Source organism: Sminthopsis crassicaudata, chromosome 5, assembly GCF_048593235.1.
Source record: "Sminthopsis crassicaudata isolate SCR6 chromosome 5, ASM4859323v1, whole genome shotgun sequence".
NCBI lineage: Eukaryota > Metazoa > Chordata > Mammalia > Dasyuromorphia > Dasyuridae > Sminthopsis > Sminthopsis crassicaudata.
In genome coordinates, this window is record NC_133621.1 from 68,959,060 (window position 1) to 68,981,245 (window position 22,186).

At 37.0% G+C, this 22,186-nt stretch overlaps 1 long non-coding RNA gene across 1 annotated transcript; it reads right to left on the reverse strand.

The window, feature by feature from the left end:
• Positions 1 to 391: 391 nt before the first annotated feature.
• Positions 392 to 15,679, reverse strand: LOC141542575 (uncharacterized). The gene is made up of 3 exons (XR_012482210.1): positions 15,502 to 15,679; positions 10,095 to 10,210; positions 392 to 2,727 (listed from the first exon to the last, which is right to left on the reverse strand). It is a non-coding gene; the product is annotated as an uncharacterized LOC141542575 (long non-coding RNA).
• Between the last annotated feature and the right edge of the window lie 6,507 nt (positions 15,680 to 22,186).

Genomic DNA, 22,186 nt, shown 5'->3' on the forward strand with positions numbered 1-22,186 from the left:
TATTTCTATTACCTGCTTCATAGAGAAAATAGTTTCTAGCTTCAAGTCTTATATAAATGTGAATAATGATTATTATCATAATATCATAGAGCTTTATCATTAGAAAGGACCTCATTGACTATCTATTAAATAAGGAAGGTAATATGAAGTATAGGCTTGATGTCAAGGAGACCCAAGTTTGAATTTGTCCCTAGGTATTTCATACTTATAAAAATTGGTTAAGAGTCTTAACATCTCTCAGCCTCAGTTAGCTCACTGGTAAAATGGGGAGAATAAATTTAGCTATCTCACGGGATTATTGTGAAGATCAAACAAGGTTTTATATATATATATATATATATATATATATATATATATATATATATATATATATATATATATATATATATATATATATAGTGTTTTGCAAACCTAAAAGTGCCATAGACATTATCATGGTTATAATAATGCTATTATTTTATAACATGCCTTTATAGGAACTTGAAGATTTTGAAGGAGAGAGAATATACAACCTTTCAATGCACTTTTGGATAATTCTCATACATTTAACCTAAATTTCCCTCATTATAACTTCTATCTATTGCTCTAGATTCTGTCATTGGAGTCCAAAACAAGAAGACTAGTCTCTATTCTACATGCCCATCTTTCAAGAAATCCATCATTTTCATTCTCTTGTCCTTTGGTCTCAAATGTCACAAACTTGAGTCCTTTCAGCTTTTGAATTGCCATTCTCTGGCTATTCCTTACTCATCAGTGGTCATCCTAAAATTTGGTGATTAGAACTGAACAATTCAGCAGTAGTCTGATCAATGTACTGTGAGATGGGATTACTGCCTCCTTATTCCTTGAAGCTCTCCCTTCCTTAATGCAGTTTAGAAAATACTAGTTTTTGTAGTTATTATAATTCATTGTTGATTCTTGCTGAGTTTGAAGCTACTTAAAACCCCTACTTTTTTCAGACAAATTGTTTTCTCGTGATGCTTCCCATTTTGTACTTCTGAAGTTGATAGTTTGAAAGCAAACATGTCATTATATTTAGTCCTTTTACATATTATTCTATTTGGCTCAATGTTCTTATCTTTGAGGATTATTTTCAGTCCTGGCTTGAGCGCCCATTATGCTTGCTATCTACTATTACTTTGTGTCATCTTTAAATCTGGTAAAGCTGCCATCTGTGCCTTCATCCACATCATTGATAAAAATGTTAAATAGCAGCACAGGAATCAGCACAGATCCTTGTTACACTCCATTTTATACAGTTATTAGGGAAATTGAGGTATAATATGGAGGACCTCACAGTAGGCAAATAATTTAAATGGAAGATATTCTCTGTCAACAAACATCAGGGCTTTACCCTTCATACCCTTTACTCAATCTCTATTCTCCAGTTTGAATTTCATGGAAAACCTGTCTATTTATCTTGATGCCTCACTTCCCATAGACTAAGCTGAGAGAGGATTTCAGAAAGGCTCGGATGTCATCGGTTCTTGATTTCATCCCAGGGAAGAACGATAAATTTTCCCCTTCTCTGCAGGATTCCCATTAGCTTAGTGGGACTGACTTTGGTGGTAACTCTGCATGAGAAGGAGATAAGTGGAAGCATTCAGAGGTTGAGAATCAAGCCACTTATGGAACAAAGCTTTAGTGAAGTACTAAAATTATCTGCATGGTTCATTAGTGCCTTGGATATCACATGACATTGTGTCCCATGCACCGTACCAAATATAGTACTTTGTCAAACATCCTGTTGCTGTTCAAATGTACTTCCCAAAATAATTTCAAGATGAAAGGAAGAGGTCTGTATGGTTGAGTCAATAAATCCACAAATTATTTTGGGTATCTGCCCTGAATCTTCTCACCTGAAAAAAAAATCATGCATAAAGGAAGTACTTTTCATACCCAATTGACTCAAAGTCACTGTGAAGTAGTCATTGTGATACCTTAGGTACGCCAAGAGGAAAGTGGAAAATCCATGACAAAGATTAGGAAGACTTTAAAATTTCCGATCAAATGGCTATTGAGGAGGATGGAGATCCAAGGAGTGGTCATGGCCCACTGGAAGACCACCTCTCACCTTGACCATTCGAGTAGCCTTCTAAATGGTCGTCCATTTTCCATTTTCTTACCTTTCTCATCCGATTTTCGTGAAGCTGCCATATTGATATTCTTGAAATACAGATCTGATCAGCATACTATCTATACCAAAATCTCCAGAAGATTCCTATTGCTTCCAAAATAAAATAAAAAATCCTCAGTATAACATATAAAATCCTTTACAATATGGTTCCTACTTACCTTTCTATTTTCATTTTACTCCCCTTTATCATAATTCATTCCAGTCAAACAAATCAGTTTTTTTCACATGACCATCCTGGTATCCCATATCTGACATGGATGTCCTCTGTTTCTTAGTGATTCTAGCTTTTTTCAGAGCACTATGCAGGTGTGTAGCTACATCATGAGGCTATTTCTGATCTTCCCAGTTGTTAATGCTCTCTTCCTCTTGAAATTATTTCCACCACTTTGCATATACTTTATATTCACAAGTACATGAATCCTTGGCACCTAACACAGTGCCTGGCACATAGTGGGTACTTAATAAATGGTTGTTGAGTTACCTTAACTTCATTTGAATTGCACTGAACCACTTGATTGAGATTCTCTGTGGAGCTTTTGGGGTCATTCAAAAGAAGTCAGGTCTTGAACTTAACCTTGCGAAGAGAAAACCTGAAAAGCATGAAAGTATTTTAACTGCTTTTAACCAACATGTGGATCGCAGGGCAGTGACAGTAAAATTTTTGCTCTTGCATTTTAATGTGATGCTAAGATAGACCCTGATACGAGACATAAATATGAATCTCACTAACTCATTTGCATAAGCTTCAGGCTCAATGTTTGGGTTCTGTTTGAAAAATATGCGAAAACTCTGTTGACATTTTGTTTTAGAACCACTCACTCAGCCTTTACAAATTCCCAAATTTCTGATTTTGACTCCCAGAAAAAAATGGCCCTTGCTATTCATATAAGAACAAGCAAATAGGAAAATTAACCTCGTTGTCTTTCAAGGAGAAATGTAGAGAGAATAGGACAGTTCTAAGATCACAGGCAGTAATTATAATATTTACCATCATTATAATAATATTTAATTAATAGTAACTATTAACTCCAATTATAATTGCTTTGCCTTGCCCAGGAGAACTCTCGCTATCAAATAAATATATGTTTATTTAGGATCATTTTGTCTTAGACATATCATATGCTCTTCTTAATGCTGTGATGAAATCTCATTTCCCCTGACTCGGAAGTGGGAACTCTTGGCTGCTTTGACAGTTGACATCAGGGCTTTTCCTGGGCCAGCTGTTAGAGGTGTCTTTTCCCTTGAGGCTGCATGTATTATGGAAGTGACACATATGGGCTGCTCCTAGTAGCTCAGCAACCAAGGACTGCAGATCTGGGAGTTTGTAGACATTTTCTTTCCAGCATAGCCAGCTGCACACTTAACACCTTAGCTCTTCATCAGCAAAGAGAAACACAGAGGATAAAGAGGAACTTAAAAACATAAAGTTTCTGAGTTGGGAAAGAACTTAAGAGGTCATCTCTCATTCGAAGCATGAATCTTCTCTATCCCATCTTTCATCGAAAGCTATCCAGACTTAAATTCTTCTAACAACAGGCAACTTAATTCTTTGTGAGCCAGTCCATTCCAGAAAATGTTTGCTAATGTTGAATCAAAAGCTTCCTTCCTGTCACTTCCAATCCTTGGTCATAGCTTTGCCATTTGGGACAAAAAAAAAAAAAAAGAGTCTGATTCTCCTTTCATAGGATAGCCCTTCAGTTATTTGAAACTGGCTTCTCAGGAGCCAATCTCATCTCTACTTTAAAATATATTCTTTCCCAACTGAATCTTTTTCAACTATTTCTCATAGGCAGTGTTTTCCAGATCTTTCAAAAAGCACAAGATCTTGAAGAACTCAATGAGTTTTCAAATTTATGCACCTAAATTTGAACTGAGAGGCAGCATGGTATAATGAATAGGATACTGAACTTGGAGCAGGGTTCAAATGCACCCAAGCTCAAATCTCACTTGGACACTTAACTAGCTGTTAAATACCTTAACCTCTTTATGTCTTAGTTTCCAATAAAATGAGGTGGTTGAACTTAATATGATCCAAGATCATTTCTACCTCTAAATCTATGATCTTATAGCATGGTGGCTGTGTGACTATGGAAATTTCATGTATCTTGTTGTTGGATCAACAAACATTTATGAAATGCCTAATATGTATCAAGTACCGTGTTAAGTACTGTTCCATACTCTAAGACCATATAAGTTATGGGGGTTTGCCAATCTTGATTGGTGGAGCAAGTTTTAATGCATTGGGAGCATTTTACACAGATTTAATATTAAGACCAGACCCCCAAAAGTTTGCTTTAGCTTTTTAGCAGCATGTCACAAGTTGGGCCCTGATGAGAACCTAAGCTAACATTCTTTTTGCAATAAATGGCTTTTTAGCCAAGTTTCCCAAATGCTCGAGCCATTTTATTTTTATTTTTTGGAAACTAAATGCAGGATTTTCCATTTATTTCTGTTAAAATTAACTTTACACATTTTGTCTTCTTAAGTCCTTTTATACCTTTGTCTAAATAATTGAGGCAAATATTGAAGAGAATAAGACAATCACATCTTTCAGTACACGATGACATTCATCTCTCCAGGTTGACAGTTACTCTTCACCTCTGTGGCAAAGATAATAATCCATCACTGAATTCTAGATTGCACAATTTTAGAGTTGGAAGTAATCTTCAAGATAAAGGAGTACAAAAAATTCCATTTTGAAGATAAGGAAACAAAAGTACTGAGATTTTAAGCAACTTATTCAAGATCACATAATTAGTAAATGTTTGAGGAAGAATTTGAATTCAAGTCCACATGATTATAAGTTCATACAATTATTCAACTATAATATCCCCCAGGTCATTTCTCCCATGTTGCCCACAAAGATAATGCTTGTGGTTTTGACACTCTGGAGTTCATTAGAGAACCACAACTCTTGGTTAAATGCTAAATGAAATAAGAGGGACATGGAAAGCTCTTGTAATCCTTTCCTGACTTACCACTTCCCATGTCTACTGAAACTTGGTTTGGTTCTTCTGGCAAATGGTCTGATTTTTTTCTTGGCGTCCTTTCCCTACAAATCATATCTCTATAATCTGTCCTACACTGCAATTCCAGACTGACCTCTTGGCAAAGATCATTGCTTGGAATCTAACTATCCTTTTGTTTTGCAGTATCTGCTGAGCCTCAACCCAACACATAACAGAGAATTTGTCAAATATCTTACTAAAATAAACACACATTAGCTTTGTGACATTCATCTGATATTCCATTCCAATAACACTGTCCAATGGAGAAAATATTGTAATATTGAATCCTAGAGAATCCATTACAAAGTTCAGAGAATATTGCTTTCCTTTCTGAATACACAAGTTTTAGATTTTTTTGGTAGAGAATAACTTTATTAATTAGTGGGTTCCAAAATCTTCTCCTTTCTGCTTTCTGAAAATTAGAACTTTTTAAAAATTGCCTGAGTCCAGAATTCTCTCCTACTTTGTTCACAGTTCCTTTGAGGTGATTAAATGTAGGTCGAGTGACCACATCTTAAAGTTCTTCTCATATCCTGGGACATAATTCATCTGGATTCCAGAGTCTCAAGTCATTTAAAGTAGTTAGAAGTTCTTTTCTATACCTTCCCTTCTTCTGGGCTTTGTGTTGTTGTTCAGTCATTTTGTGAGTCTTTGTGACTCTATTTGAGGTTTTCTTGGCAGAGATCCTGGGGTAGTTTGCCATTTCCTTCTCCAGCTCTTTTAACAGATGAGGAATTGAGGCAAAGGGGGTTAATTGACTTCAGGCATCCCAGGATCACACATTCTAAGGCCATATTTGAACTCAAGAACATGGGTCTTCCTGACTCCATACCTGGCACTCTATTCACTATACTACCTGGTTGCCTGCCCCTGGGCTTTGGTTCCCTCTTAATCAGTTCTATGATATTCTATGGAGTTTTGAAGATGATTTTCTTTGGTGAAAAATGAACTAAAATGGGAGTTGTGTAGTTCTACTTTGTCAGTCATCTGTTAACATTACGCCATCTGCTTCAAGCAGTTGGCTTAGCCTTTCCTTGTTTTTCTTGCTCCAAATAAAACTTTAAAGGCCTCTATGTTGTCCAAACTAAATACTCAAATGTATCTATGATCATCCTTCCAATGATCCATCACAACTTATTAATGCCAGTTCATCCTGTGAAAATCTCCTATCTTCCTAAAAGTTCACTATGGGATTTGCCCAGTGATGTGCTAGTAAATGTTTGACAATTTATTATCCAGAAGAAAAAGAAGGCATACATTACACACAAATTTAATGTGCATTAATAATACTTCCTCTATTAGTGGAACATGTTATAGGCCATCCAATTGTTGTCCATCACTCCTGACAAATACCACCAACTTTTTTTTTTAATTTTATGTTTCCAAAGTAAAGGTTGTTATCAAAAAATCTCTTATTTATAGGTTCATATAAGCAAAAAATACAGATAAATCATTTTGTATTTTATGTGAGAATTTCTTCTATAGCCATACACTTTGATCTCTTCTTTTTGTTCATCACTGAGATCATTTGTGATAGTCTAGCTAGAGTTAGCCCATCTCAGGCCTTTTATAACCTTTGGTTATGGGATCATACTGATTGTTTTTTTCTTGATGGAAACTGCTCTCCTAAGGGATAAATTACTGGACTATCTCCAGAGGGCCTGAACTCTAATATAACATGGTCACTTTCTCCTCTATAACCAGTTGTTCCTTGTTAGTGAAAATTAAATCCAGAGTAACAAATTCTCTCATTTGCTTATGCTCCTTTTAAAGAGAAGAAACGAATCAGCAAGGCAAATCAGAATTTTACCATAAAACTTTCCTTGTAGCAGAATGAGACTATCAACAGATATCCAAATGCCCAGAAATTTCCCATCATACTCTGTTATATCATCCTATCTTTCATTTGCTTATAGTATATATTCCCATTATTACCCCTTCTCTTCTTCTCTTCTTTTATATTCACCCAGATTTCTAACATGTTTTTAACCTAAGGCTTTAACAGTTTTCTCCCATGCCAAACAAATTGCTCCAATGATGGAAATTAAAGGAAGTAGACCAAATAAGATCAGAGTAAATTGGGGTAGAGGCTGGCAGTCCCTTGGTGACTAATTTTTAAATCATACCAAATGAGTGACTGTAGATAAGGACAACTGTAAGCTCATCATCAATGGGATTTTTTGGTTGGGATAATTTTCTTTGTTTCCCTAATACTCTTGACATCCATATATGTGGCTAATGTCAGGATTTTTTCCTAGCTCTATTAAAGGTGGATTCTCAAATCCTACTAATCCTAACACAACCTCTCTGCTGACCTCCAATCTTGCATCTGCAATTTTATTTCAGAAATCTTCAACTAGTTGTTCAGTAGATATCTTAAACCTGATATGTCCAAAACAGAACTCATGATCATTTTCCCTAAATCCTGCCCTCCTCCCTCTACCTTCCCTATAGCCATACAGGGCAAAAGTCGTTCAGGTTTATAGCCAGAAGTCAGACTCAGTTCCTCATTACCTTTCAAATCCCCATATTCAATCTATTTTCAAAGCCTATTGATTTCATCTTTTCAATATCTTTCAAATAAGCCCCCTTCCCTCCTTTGACACTGCCACCACTCTAGTACAGCTCCTTACCTCACACCCAAACTATTAAAATGGCTTATTTGTGGGTCTACTTTCTCAAGTCTCTCCCCTCTTCAATCCATTTTCCAATATCCATCAAAATGAAATCCCTAAAGCATAGGTCCAACCAATTTGCTACCTTAATCAATAAACTTCAGTCACTCCCTTATTGTCTCCAGGAACAAATACAAAATTTTCCACTTGGCATTCAAAGCTTTGCACAGTCTACTGTCCTCCTTACTTTCCAGTCTTCTTATGCCTTACTCCCGACATATATTCTTCGATCCAGTGACATTGGACTCTTAGCTCTTCCATGAACAAGACACTCCATCTCTTGCTTTGGGGATTTTCTCTGGCTGTCTCCTATTCTTGTAATGTTTTTCTCCTCTACTCTACTTACTGACTTCCCAGGTTTCCTTAAATTATTAACTAAAAATCTCACTTTTTTTTTGGCTGAGGCAATTAGAGTCAAGTGGCTTGCCCAAGGTCACACAGCTAGGACACAGATTTGAACTCAGGTCCTCATGACTTCAGGGCTGGTGCTCTATCCACTAACCTAGCTACCCCTAAAATCTCATATTTTACAGGAAATCTTTCCTCAACTCTATTTACTGACTTCCTAGGGTTCCTTAAATTCTTAACTAACATACCTTCTTTTACAGGAAGTCTTCCCCAATTCCTCCTAATTGCAGTGCCTTCCCTCTGTTATTTATCTCTTACCTATTCTGCATATAGCTTACTTGTATATATTTATTTGCATTTTGTCTGCTTCCTTAAATTGTAAGCTCTTTGAGGGTAGTGAATTTCCTTTTGCTTCTCTAGAACGCTTTAGTGTGTGTGTGTGTGTGTGTGTGTGTGTGTGTGTGTGTGTATACAATGGTTTAAATATGTTTCCATTAAGGGGGGAAAGCAAGGACCAATTGATTAGTCTCCAGAAGCAATCATCATTTCAAAGATCTAGATAAGTATAAGTATAGTAGGTGCATAATAATTGTTGCTTGATTGATGATAAAGAAGCAATGTGTTTAAATTTCAGCATTACCAATTGACCACATTTGTCTAAATAGAAGGTCTTCCTGAATAGAGACCACATCCCTAGATTGAGATCTCTTTGAAAATAAAAAAAAATAACATACACACATGTAATACACATGAAAATTAAAACTAATTATAGGTTTTACTAAAATTTCATAATAGTCCAGATTTTGGAAAAATGTGGCCCATATTCAGATGAATTTAATAAGATAGAAAAAAAATAATTTCCTGACCTCCAGGGACTGTGAAACACATGAAGGCGTGACTAAAGAAGGATATGAAATCTTCTCTGGTGGTCTTTGAAAACTGGAAAGTTTTTCTGTAGATAAAAAGTGGACTAAGTACAAAATATCCCAACCTTAAAGATAGGATAACATAAGAGATCAGTGATTTGTAAGCATCCTTGAACTATTTTCTAGGATTGACTATATAGGGCCTAGAGAAGATAATAATAAAAAGAATACCTAGCACTTATGTAGTGCTTTGGGGTTTGCACAAATCTTTATAAATGCTAAGTCAACAACTTGGGAAATAGGTGCTATTATTATCCCTATTTAATAACTAAGAAAACTAAGGCAAATAGAGGTTATATGACATGCCCAGGGTCTCACAGATTGAATATTTCATGTGTTTCACAACCCCTGGGGCTCAGGAAATGTTTTTTCTATTCCATTAAATCCATATGAATATGGGTCATATTCCCCCCAACTAAATTTGGTAGAGTATAAAATTTTAGTAAGGCTGACCACTGTGTGGTCTGAAAAGACCAAATTTTGGTTCTGATTTATCCCGGCTGGGGGAACTGGTCACATCAGTAACCTCTCAGTACCTTAGCCCACTGCTGAAGATTATAAGATGCAGAGAACAGATGTCAGCCTGCATTGCTTGTGGGAGCTGGAGTTTCTAGGCCAGTGAAATCAGAGGTCTAGTCGAGATCTAGATGGGTATCGTTATCATTGCCTGAAAGACAGGTGGACTAGATATTAAGACATCCTCACTTTTAGAACTGGGAGAGGCCTTGGAGAACACCATCTCACATCTCCATTGCCCAGACAAAGGAAGGATGGGCAGAGAGAAATGAGCCCATAGAGCTGTAGCCAGTTGCTGGCCCAAATGAGATAGAAACCAGATCCTCTGAATCACAGTCTGCTGCTCTCCCGTTATCCCTCGTGGCCTCCTCTAAGCAAACATGACCTCCCTCCTCCAAACCCCCTCCCACCGAAAGCCGTCAAACCCCAGGGGTCTCCCACATTTTCGGGAATAGACAAAGGCCACCAATGGCAGCTTACTCACCCAGCAATGACACATCGGCTTGAATTTTATCCCCCGTAGCTTTTAGGACCAGGAGAGATGTTGGCTTTCTGCAGGCAGACTATCAGTATGTGGACACGCTGGATTTCCTGGAAAACCTAGCAAAAGAATAGAAAGAAGCAAATCATGTGCATTTTCTCTTTGGCCTGATGCTTGATTCTCATTAGATTTGCTGCCTGGTTTCAGCCCTGGGCATGTGCTTCTTTTCACGCCTGGTTTAGCTTTAACATTTTGGGAATCCTGACAGGATCTTACAGACTGTGAGAAGAGAATGGATATTCAATTAAGAAAAAAAAAGGCTACCAAAAATAAAATAAAATGTAAAAAAGAAAGACTCTCAAACCACACTTTTCCATTGATAATGAGTGATTTTTATGCTTGGGGGAAAGATATGAATAAAAAGTGTTTAATACTTAAGGTTGATGTGTATAATAAGGGTGGGGGGAGGAAAGGTGAGTGGGGGAGGTAGAGAATGAACTTGATATCTCCACAATATTAGTGTTTAGCCAAAACAAAAGAAACTTTGGCTTCTGTAAACCATATCACATGGACTCTGTCTTTTTATGCAGTCTATACAGAATTATTTTTTTTATACTTTTAAAGTTTCCTTTGGTCACCTGAGAACCATAAAAAACAAAGATTTTTCTTTCCATTTTGAAAAAAAAAAATATCTCCCTCTTTGGAAAAAAAAAAAACTAGCTTGCAAAGACCAGATTTAGCTCTGCAGATGTATACTTACAAAAAAATCACCTGGAAGTCCAAGTCCCAGAAATTAACAAGTGTTTCCTTCAAGATTTTCTTTCCCTTTAGTGCTTCTAGGAAACCCACCCCCATCCTCCCCAAGCCATTATCACTCTCCTCCTCCTTCCTCAACCCCTAGTTAAGAGAAGACTATTCTTTTCTTTCAGCCTCCCAAATAGCCCAGGGTTCCCTCCCCTGGTGGCTGCCTTATGGGGGGAAGGAGGAAGGAGAGCTAGTTTCTTTATTCCTCATCCCAGAAAACTGAAAGAAAAAGATCCCTATGGCAACCCTTGTTTCTGTTCTCTTTAAAACACAAATCATAGGATTTCAGAGTTGGAAGGTATGAATGAGAAAGTGAATGAATGAATAAATAAAAAAGCATTATTAAGATCTTAAGATGTGCCAAGCACTGTATACCTCACAATTTATTTAATATAACCATACTTGAATAGGAATGTCTTCCATAACATCTTTGGCAAATTATCATCCAGTCTCCACTGCAAGACCTTTGATGATGGGGAACTTACTATCTTTTAGGCAGTTTACTCCATTCTTCTCCTACCATTGAGTTGCTATTTCTCTTTTTTCACTTTTGTACTCTTGCTCCTACTTTTACTTCTGGAATAAACAATGAAAGCCTAATCCTTCTTGCAAATGACAATAATTTTGATGCACTCAGAAGACTATCATGTCCCTCCCACCCTCTATTTTCTCTTCCCCAAATTAAATGTCTCCAGTTAGTTCAACTAGTTCATTTTATGTCATGGTGTTAGGGTAAGTTTGACATTAGAGGGAAAATGAGACACTCAAAAGTCATTGAACAGTGAACAAAAAGAAGTTAATTTTGTCATAATGCAGTAAGGATATGTACCAAGGATCAGTAGCACTTAGTTCCTCTGAAACAGGTCCCACCGTCTCCATAAAGAGATGTGTCTTTTTATGGGTAGGTAAATCACATGGTCTTAACATATCCACAAAGTTAGAAATATCCCAACTCCGTGTGTGTGTATGGAAGGGCTTTTTATACTCTTAAGGGACCAAGAAGCTGTGCTAGGGAAGCAAGGACTAGTCAGATGTCAGTGTTGTGGGGAAAACTAATAATCCCTCTTGCAACAAGGAAGGAATTCTATGCTTCTATTGAGATGCAGTCTAAGATCAGATTAGATCTGTTGGCTTCCATTTCACTCTGTTGTGATTTTGTATATGTCACTTAATCATGTTTGCCTCAGTTTGCTTCATCCCATAAAATGAGCTGAAGAAGGAAATGGCAAACCAGTATCTTTGCCAAGAAAACCCCAAATGCCATTGAGAGTTGTACATGACTGAAACTCAACAACAATAACAACAAATGTCCAACTATTAATTCAGCTTGTGCAAGTGGTCCATTAAACCCTCCAAGTATTTTTTTTACTTGTATTGTGGCGCAGCCACAATAGATAGGTAGTGTACTGGACAGATTGTTGAACATGGAATAAAAAAGAACTGAGTTTAAATACAAATTCAGTTATTCTTCAGATGTATGACCCTGGGCAAGATATTAACTTTTCTTTGCCTCAGTTTCCTCATCTATAAATGGAGATAATAATAGGACCTGTCTCAGAGGATTGGTGTAAGGATCAAATGAGATAATAATTATACAATGCTTAGTACCATACTTGGCACATAGTAAAATAATATAAATATCAGCTATTGATATTGTTTCCTACTACTATTACTTCTACTACTACCACTATTACTAATACTTCTACTATTACTATTATTATTACTCCTTTTCCTCCTCCTACTATTATTCCTCCTCTTTCACCTCTTCCTCTTTCTCCTCCTTTTCCTCCTCCTCCCACTATTATTACTACTACTACTATTACTCTTCTCCTCCTATTATTATTCCTCCTTTTCCACCGCCAACTCCTTTCTCCTTCTCCTCCTCCTCCTCCTACCACTACTACTACTACCACTAGCACCACTACTACTACTACTATTTCTCCTCCTCTTATTATTATTCCTCCTCTTCTTCCTCCTCTTCCTATTTCTCCTCTTACTACGCTTTTACAATCTGTTTAAATTTAAGACTGCATTCATCACCATTATAATCACTATTGTATTAGTTTCACCTGATCACTGTAACTTGTCAATGAGTCTAGGTTATATTTTTTCACCTTAAATCTACACATAGGTCTAAATAGAATCCCAGGTGTTTTGTACCATTCCATTTGGGACTTTAGCTGACCCATGAGTTTACTCTGACAGGCTTGGGAATCAAAAGAACCGCTCGCCCCTTTGAAAACTGTCATCAGTCTGAAAACAAGTTCTGACCCCCTCTGAAGTTCTCAGCTCCACTTCTTTCCCCTCTGGTGTTCCATATTATGGCTTCGCCCAAAAGTACTCCCAGAGAGAATATGAGGATCTGCTTCCAGCAAATACTCTGAAGTGTTTCCCCATGTTCCAATATATTTTATATATTTTGGCTGAACTTATTTGAACCAAATGTTTTGAATGCCATCAGCTTGTATAATGGTTAGAATTATTTTTACTGCTCCCTGGGTTCTAGAAAAAGGTTTTTCCCATTGGGTTGAATGACAGTTTTGATTTGTGGATAGAAGAAAGCTCACATTTCTTATAAACCTCTGTCTGACAATTGCCCTTCTCTGTGGTATCCTTAGCAGATCTATTTATCAACCTGGAAAAACTAAACAAAATATAACAAAAAAGGGAAACAACTGAACTTTCTTTAAAAAACATTAAAAAATTTTAGTGGTATTAGAAGCTATAAAAATGTGCAGACCTTGTGAAGGAAGAATCTATATGGCAAATGTGGTATATTGGCCACTTTTAAAAGTATATATCTTGAGGGCAAGCACACTGGCATAAGCTACTCTATACAGCTACAGTGACCCACTGTCCACAATTTAGGCTCAACAAGGATTGCCATTGTAGCCTGCCATTTCCCAGAAACAGTATGTATTTTTGGCACAAAGACATTCCCCCCTTTTCTCTTCTTAGATTTTCCTCTTGACCTTTCACTATTCCTAAGCATCTTTCCAAAATAGGGAATTTAGGAATGAATAGCAGGAGAATATTCTCATATTATTGCATTCCATTTTACTTTTCTACAAAAGGTTATAAGAGAATAGGGCCCTCAGGCTCTATCCAAGGTGGGGAGAAATTTCAAACCAGTGTAAAGACTTAGCAATTAGGTTTCTAGTTTCTATCATCTCCAAAATGTCTAAAATTCAAACCCCACAAGACATAGATAAGATTTTCTACCAAGAGCCATTCTAACTCAATCCAAAGATCCAAGAGTGGAAGATAAGGGAGGGGGATAGGAGAACTACAAGGCTAAAACCCCAAAGTGAGAGTGTCCAATAGAAAAGAAAGTAGTGGGGGAGGAACAGGAGATTCTCTGCAAGGCTTATACCCCAAGATGGCTGGCTGGAGAAATAGAGGGTAGGAGATTAGAATAGGACATCCTGATCACATTTTGTATCCTGACCAACTGTCTCCCTTGTTGGTACCTAGGGAGTATTTCAGCATCTCCTGTTTTCTCAGGATATATTATCTTAAGTGATAAGACCCCAATTGAACCTCTACCTCTTCCTGCTATTGCTACTTACATCCCAGTACAAACCTTCCTAGATATAGCTCTGGTATTGGGGGTAAGTTGGCATGGCCTTCTGAAGCAATATACAAACATAGAGAAGAGGGCCTTATAAACATTTTGAATAATACCAGCAATTATAACCTTTTTTAGATTTGGGATATACAGATCTCTCTCTCCCTCCCTCCCTCTCTCTTTCTCTCTTTACTTTGCAAATAAATAAATCACTACTATATAAGTTATATTTAAGAAGTAAAATCAGAATAGAATGAAAAGACTTGGCAAATTATATCTCTTTTCTTCAATCTTGGGAATTCTTGAAGCAAAAAGAATTAATCAGTTTCATTTTCTGCTACCATCCCTCTTGTCTTGGATACCATGGTGCCGAAGATTTTTAAGTTGCTGGAGGGCAGTTATGTCTTTATCTCCAGGGGATCTTTGTCTTGATAGACTTACTATATTTTAGGCACATGGGCTGTGACAAAAAGCTCAAAAACAAACAAACAAAACAAAATCCCAATCTCAAATCAAAACAAAACAAAACCCAGACCCAAATCACCCTGATATGGTGAACAATACAGCAATGTGCATTCTTATAGGAAATATGTCCTGCCACATCACTAGGCTTCGGAGACTTTAAACCATACACTGATTTTTTCTTTTGGACTCTGCAAAATGAATATTAATGATCTTCCGAATTTCCTAGGGACATTGTCTAATATCAACACTTCCCCCTCCCTTATGGGATGAAATTTTTTCCAAAGATGTTTAGACATCTCACCACACAGAATAACAAGTAATCACCTAGGATTCTTTTAGGTCCCTACATCTACCAATGTACCTTCATCTTCACTTGATTTTTTTTTAATCTTGTAAATCAGTAACCAGCCAAGATGATTGCTGCTGATTTTAAATGCTTCATGTTCTTTTTAATGGGTTTCCCAGAGCTGGGAAACTGATGAGCATATATGTAACAGAAACACATCCTCCCATCATTTTTTAAAACACATTTTCATTGTACAGTTTTGGTTAAAAAAAAAATCAGATACTTACAGAGTGAGTTCTTTTGTTGTTTATATTTCTCTTGGCTGGGCTCCAAAGAGCATTTAGCAGTATATTAATCAGCCTGAATCCGAGCTCCATAGACCACTACATTTTCCTACTGCACCTGAGGACTGCAGCTGAATACTCAGTGTCTCTTGTCAAGGCAGAAATGTATTTTCAATGTATATTGAATCCACTTCTTGCATATTATCAACTTCAGAATCCAGGAGAGGACTGAAATTGCAAGCAGTTTTTGTCAGCCTGAAGTCATATGGCAAAAGGGGGATCCTTTTTTTTTCTTTGAACTTCAGGGGGAAACAGAATTCTCTGCAACTCATATTGTATCCCAGAAATGTCAACGGGAATTTCCAATAGGTTTTTAAGATGAGTTTAGCAAAGAGAATGTCACAGTTAAATTAGCTATTTCTCCTTGGTGATTGGTTCTTGCATTGAGAATGCGGGGAACACTTGCTTAGAGTGAAATTCACTTTTTAAACTTTGAAAAAAGAGGGGATACCAATAGAATAAAAGATGAAAAGGATTTGGGGTATTTTGCACAAGGAAATCCAAAAAGTCAATTTATCTTGCTTTATTAAATTTGACTCCAATGTAGCAACATCATGCACTTCTAGCTTTCTAACAGTTTTGCTCTCACTGAGCATGCTCCATTTTCCATGCCTCAGGGACAGAATCTCTTGCCTTTCCTTTCTTATTAGGGACTTTTATATAATAAAACTATGTGAGTTTCCAGATCTCAATTATATAAAAGGAGGGACATGTTCATTGGATGACAAAGTAATTGTTCCAAGGAATAAAATATCAAAATTTCCTCTTTCTTTTCTATCATGGTAGTAGATATACCCAACTGTGACATGTTTAATTCTAGGAGAAATCTACCTTTCTACAATCCAAAGACATTGGCAAAATTAAACATCGAGCATGGGAATTTAAAAAATTGGCTTTACTGCCTCTGCTAGGAAATTATAGATTTTTTTAAAAAGGGAAGTAGGGAAGGAAGGAAAGAGGGAGAGAAGGAAGGAAGGAAGAAAAAAGGAGGGAGTGAAGAAGGTAAGGAAGAAAGGAGGAGGGAAGTACGGAAAGAAGAAAGGAGGGAGAGAGGGAAGGAAAGGAGGAAGGGAGAGAAGGAGGGAGGGAGGGAAGGAAGGAGGAATGGAGGAAGGAAGGAAGGAAAAAGAGAATTTTCATGTAGAGGAAGACAATATAGAAAGTTGGCCTGGTTTATAAACTATCCAAAACAACCTTTCATACATAATATCTCCTTCAAGATACATCTTGTGCATATCGAAAGACTGATATATTTGTATATTTTCCCTGACTTTGTTTTATTCTCAGAAATTTGAGGAGTTTATTCCCTGGAGCCTATTTATAATGATGCTTCAGGTTCAGCTGTGTGTCCCCTTTGGCTTTCTTCCTGAAGTGGAGAAGCATTTGCACAGAGCACACCAGGTGTTACTTTCATATTCTCAGACATCTTAGAATACATTAACACAAACACTAAATCAAAACATCGCAAAATTAATGATCACTGCCAGGATAGCTAGACCAAACTTTTTATTACCCAATGAGATTTGGGTGCCTTGTGTTTCCTTCTTGATCTTTCCAGTGGGTTATTGGATAGCCCAGTCCCAACCCTTATGCATCATTTTTAATAGATACTTGGAATTTGCATGAAGGGTACTACAATACACAGTTCCTCCAGTCTCACCAATTTCTTATCATCAAGTTGTTTGAGGCTATGGAATAATGATGACATATTCGGAGACTGAATTCTTCAAGTCTTACTGCATTATCTGTCATGATCCCTAGTTTTGGGTTCAAGAACTAAAATATAGGACATCTGTTCTTTTTTTTTTCTTTATGAGGAAATAATATGAAGAAAATTACTGTCATAGAACAGAAGATAATGAAGAGGATGGGAATTATTTTTATAAACACCTCAAACTACTGGAAATTATAGGTCAGTGTTTAGGGGAAGTCAATTAAACAACAAGAACTTATGAAACAACTACTATATAATAGGAACTGTCTCTATGTGCTTCAGGAGAAGGTGAATGGTACTGTGATACTGTTAGCAATAGACCTTCCATTTAGTACAGCTGAAGCCAAAGGTTCACTTACCCTTGATTTCCTTCCATCAGCAGTCAGACACTTCCATTAAGTCCTAAATACAAAATGTTTCTGTGTGAAAGATCATTTTGTCTAATTAGTCACTCTGGATTTTAGTAAAATACACAAACTAACTGCATGGAGCTTTGCTGAAATCCATCAAATGGGAAAGTTACCCAGTATTTGCCATATTCACTCCACAGGCTGTGTAAGGAACCTGAGCAGTGACTACAATAAGAAATATTTACAAGAATGAGTCTCATTCAAAATTCTTCATAATGGCTTGTTTTCCTTTCAGATAGATGGATGGCTTTTTTCTCCTCTTGGGTATTGACGGCACAGGAAGTCGGAGCTTTGTATTTATCCTATGGAAAAGAACAGGGAAAGGATTTGGCCCATAATGACATGGGAAGACCACCTTCCAGGCCTCCAGAGGCACCTTCTTCATCCATGCTGAAGCCAAATATTATCCCCAAGAAAGTTCGAAAAGGGGCATAAACCTCTAATGAATGGGAGGTCAGAGAAAGAGATGGTAAGGTTCCTAAAAGAAAAGGGGGGGGATTATTTTTTGACAGGAGAGGTAGATTTGCCTAAAAATATTGAATTAAATCTTTGCCCTTGAGTTCTAAAAGGAAGTTGGGGGAGAGAATGTCAGAAGCAGATGGAAATTTCCCAAGTGGGGGATGGAAGAAACATGTAGAGAAAGAACAACACATACTCAGGTCCTAAACAATCAGAAGAGCTTAAAGGTTGGATAGCTACATCATCCCATAAACCCTAGTTCCAAAAAATGAAGGAAAAAGGACAATAGAATACAATCAACTAATAATTTTGGGATATCTTAAAGTTATTATCCATAGCCTGAGGGCATTTTCACCTTAACCTGAGCAATAAAACAACACAGAAAACATTGGCCAGAATATGAGAGAATATATCAACTTTGGTCTTTGTTCTCTTTCCAATTTTTTTGGTTTTTATTGTCTGACTTGTGGGTTGGATTCGGACTTTGCTTTCCACCTCCACTGTCAGCAGAAGATTGGAAAAGGGGTCACATTTTTATTGTAATACTTGTTTTCTTAGGACCTTGAGTCAACCATACTGGAATACTATATAACAAACAATTCTGGATCCTGGGCAAGATTATGGAGGAGAGGGAATTGGAACAAAGGGAGGAGACTTCCTTGAGACACAAAACTCTATATAGCTCACTGACTCATGGTAAGTATAAAGAGTCCCTGGGATATCTTGATATCCCCACTTCTAGAGAAAGATGAATAGAATGGGACAGGGTCAACTTCATCTCCAATGGAAGAAGGCATCAGGTACAACACCGGCTAGAATGTGGAGCTGAAATTCAATTTCACTATAATTAAGGGGAAGAATTCTGGCTTTTCTACTTAGAAGTGACCTCCAGAGAGTCCAGAACCCTAAAACTCCCACTGCTCAGGATGATCTAGGGTTGCAGTTTGTGTATGTAATCAGGGGGAGAAATATGGTAGCAATTATTTCCTTGAGTTTGAGAATATCTTAAAAGCAGTATGTCATCCCCTGGATCCTTGGAGCAGGGAACAAGAATAATAGATGCTCAGGAGGAATGTGCTGCAGCTTTGGAAAGTCTGGTACAAGGTCACTGTGGTGCTCTGAGGCAGGGGAAATCCCTGTTGGATAGATAATAGTGTTGCCCTTTGCGTATTTAATACATGAAGACAAAACCCAGTCATCCTGCCTTGTCCTGGTCTGCTTTAGGGAATTTTGGAGTATCACCCAACTTCCAACAGGTCTTCTTTACCCTAGAGTCCCCAGACTTCTTGGGCTCAGATTGGCCTCCTGAGATCACCAGATAAAGGACAACCAAACATTACTTTTTATTTTATTACCATTAGGAATAATGGTCGTGCTTTGATGACTTATACTTTATTTTAAAAAAATAAAAAGTACTTTGGTTCCCATATGGGCTGACCATGGGAGTCCAGAGCATTCGAAGGCACTGAATGTGCCTGAATATTGCCCACTTTACACCACAGGATTCACCATAGATTAGATCCCGCTGTTCAAAATGTTCAGAGTGCCTGGAAGCATACAGAAAGCCCAGGATTAGCTCCCTAATTGTCACAGTCTGTATACACTGCTGGGGCTTCAGGCCAGAGCCAAAGATCCATCTGTTGGAGTTATTCTGGCAACAGTATTTTTTAAAATCATGGTCAGTAAGTATGTATTTAAAGAATGATTCAATCAGTGGTCAGTGTGAAGTGTTTATTTGTTTTTTTGCTGTCTCGGCATTGAATGTTTATCCCTAGTTGCAAGTTGATCATCTTGAACCTATAAGACATTACTCATTAAGAATTTTAATTCATCAGGTATTATTGCCCATGACTGGAGGTAAAATGTAGTTTCCACATATCATAGAAGCACAGCTGGAGGACTGAAAGGGACAATTTGGTTCCCAAACTTCTGAAACTTCTGACTTGCCCAAGCTCACACAGGTAGTAACATGTGAGATGAGATTTGAACCCAAGTTCACTGATTATATTCTTATAGTAACACAGTCTCTCTTCGTTTGGTGTTGAGATAATTGTTATTGTTAAATCATTTTTCAGGCACATCCAACACTTCATGATCTGTTCTGGGGTTTTCTTAGCAAAGATACTAGAGTAGTTTGCCATTTCCTTCTCCAGCTCATTTTACAGATGGGGAAGCTTAGGCAAACAAGAGTTCAATGACTTGGCCAGGGTCACACAGCTAGGAATTGTTGTGTCTGATGCTAGATTTGAATTCAGGTCCTTCTGACTTCAAGGCTGGTGCTCCATCCACTACACCAACTAAATGCTCCTCTTTTCACTGTTTTTAACAGAGTCCCTGGCACACTTAATAATAATAAATTAATAATTATATTAATAAACATAATGATAATAATAATAGTTTGTTAGTTGATTGATTATCCTCTGGGGGAAGAACTTAGATTAGAGAGACCCATACTCTATGTTGGAGAAGCAATCTACCTTGGAAGATAAACTAAACATACATGTAAAGTTACCAAACTGTACAAAATTTATTAGATTCTCTTTGATCACTTACTGTATAGAGAATGAATTAGAAAGACAACGACCCAGGAAGGAGATTACTTCTGTGGATGATACAAAATGAAAAACAAGAAAGAAGTGGGGAAAATATAAAACATGGGGAACAAAAAAGAAAACTTTCTAGTGGAAAATAAAAATTAGATTCAGGAGAACTTGGTTCCAAATCTCTGACTCTATTCTTCATTACATATGGGATCTTTAAAAAAATCCAACTATTTTAATAAGAACTTATAATAATTTGAACCTCCCACTGTTTCCCATTAAGAAACAACAGAAAAAATAAAAATCTCATCATAAACATGTATAGTCCAGCAAAACAAATTTCCTCATCAACCATGTCTGGAAATGCTTGTCTATCTACATTTAAATTTTTTCATCTCTCTGGCAGGAGGCGGGAAGCATGTTTCATGTTCATGTTTCTCAAATGAGTCTTGTTGCATTGATCAGAATTCTAAAGTTTTTCAGTTTTCTTTTTCTCTATAATGTTGTCATTGTCTAAATTGTTCTAGCTCTGTTGAATCCATACCGAATCAATTCATAGACATCTTCTTAATATCCTCTAAAATTGTCTATTTTTGTAATTTTTATGGTACTATAATAATCAATTGCATTTATGGACTATAACTTGTTGAGTCATTCCCCCAAGTCCCTAGCTTCCTGTTTGGGGCTACTGTGAAATGAACTGCTATCAATATTTTAGATATAAATCCCTTTCCCTTTTTCCTCCCTCTTTGGAGTATAGGACTAGTAATGATATTGCTATGTCAAAAGGTATTTATAGTATTTAGTAAATTTAGTAAAATAGGGTGTTTAGTAAATTTATGGGCACAGTTTCAGATTTTATTTTTATAGTGGCTGAACTAATACTTCTTTGACCTTGGGCAAGGATTTTCCCCTTTCTGGACCTTAGTTTCCAAATCTGTAAAAAATTAAGTGTTTGGACTGGATAAGTTCTAAGGTTATTTCTAGTTCTAAATTTGTGCTACTATGATTGTTTGCAATTGATGCAATCAGCATGATATCTTTTGTAAACAGAAGCATCTGGAGGACCCTGCAGATGTTATTAAGCCCTGCTATGAATCTAAAAAAACTTTTGAAAAGAAAAAAATAATCCTCTACCCATCAAGAAAGGGCAGTAGTGGAGGTTGCCAGTGGATAAAATTGTAAAGTTATCCACTGACAAGTAGAATAGCAGTGAAAGCTAAGCACCAAAAGGGCAGAGTTTAAGAGAGAAAAAAGCTGCAGTCAGAATCAAGAGCTCCTCATTCCCAAGGCTGGAGAAGGGAGGGAGAATTGGTAGTCCTGCACTTTGTATTATTCAGTCATCTTTTTAAAAAGGCTATTATGAAAATGAGAAGGCATAAGAGATGTCAGGCTGGGTGACATGGGAATTAAATCATCCTAGTTATTCAAAGATTTAAGGAGAATAAGAAGAGGATTCAAGAGGAGGTAGGATTGCAGTAGGTCCAGTTCTTCTGAGGTGGTAA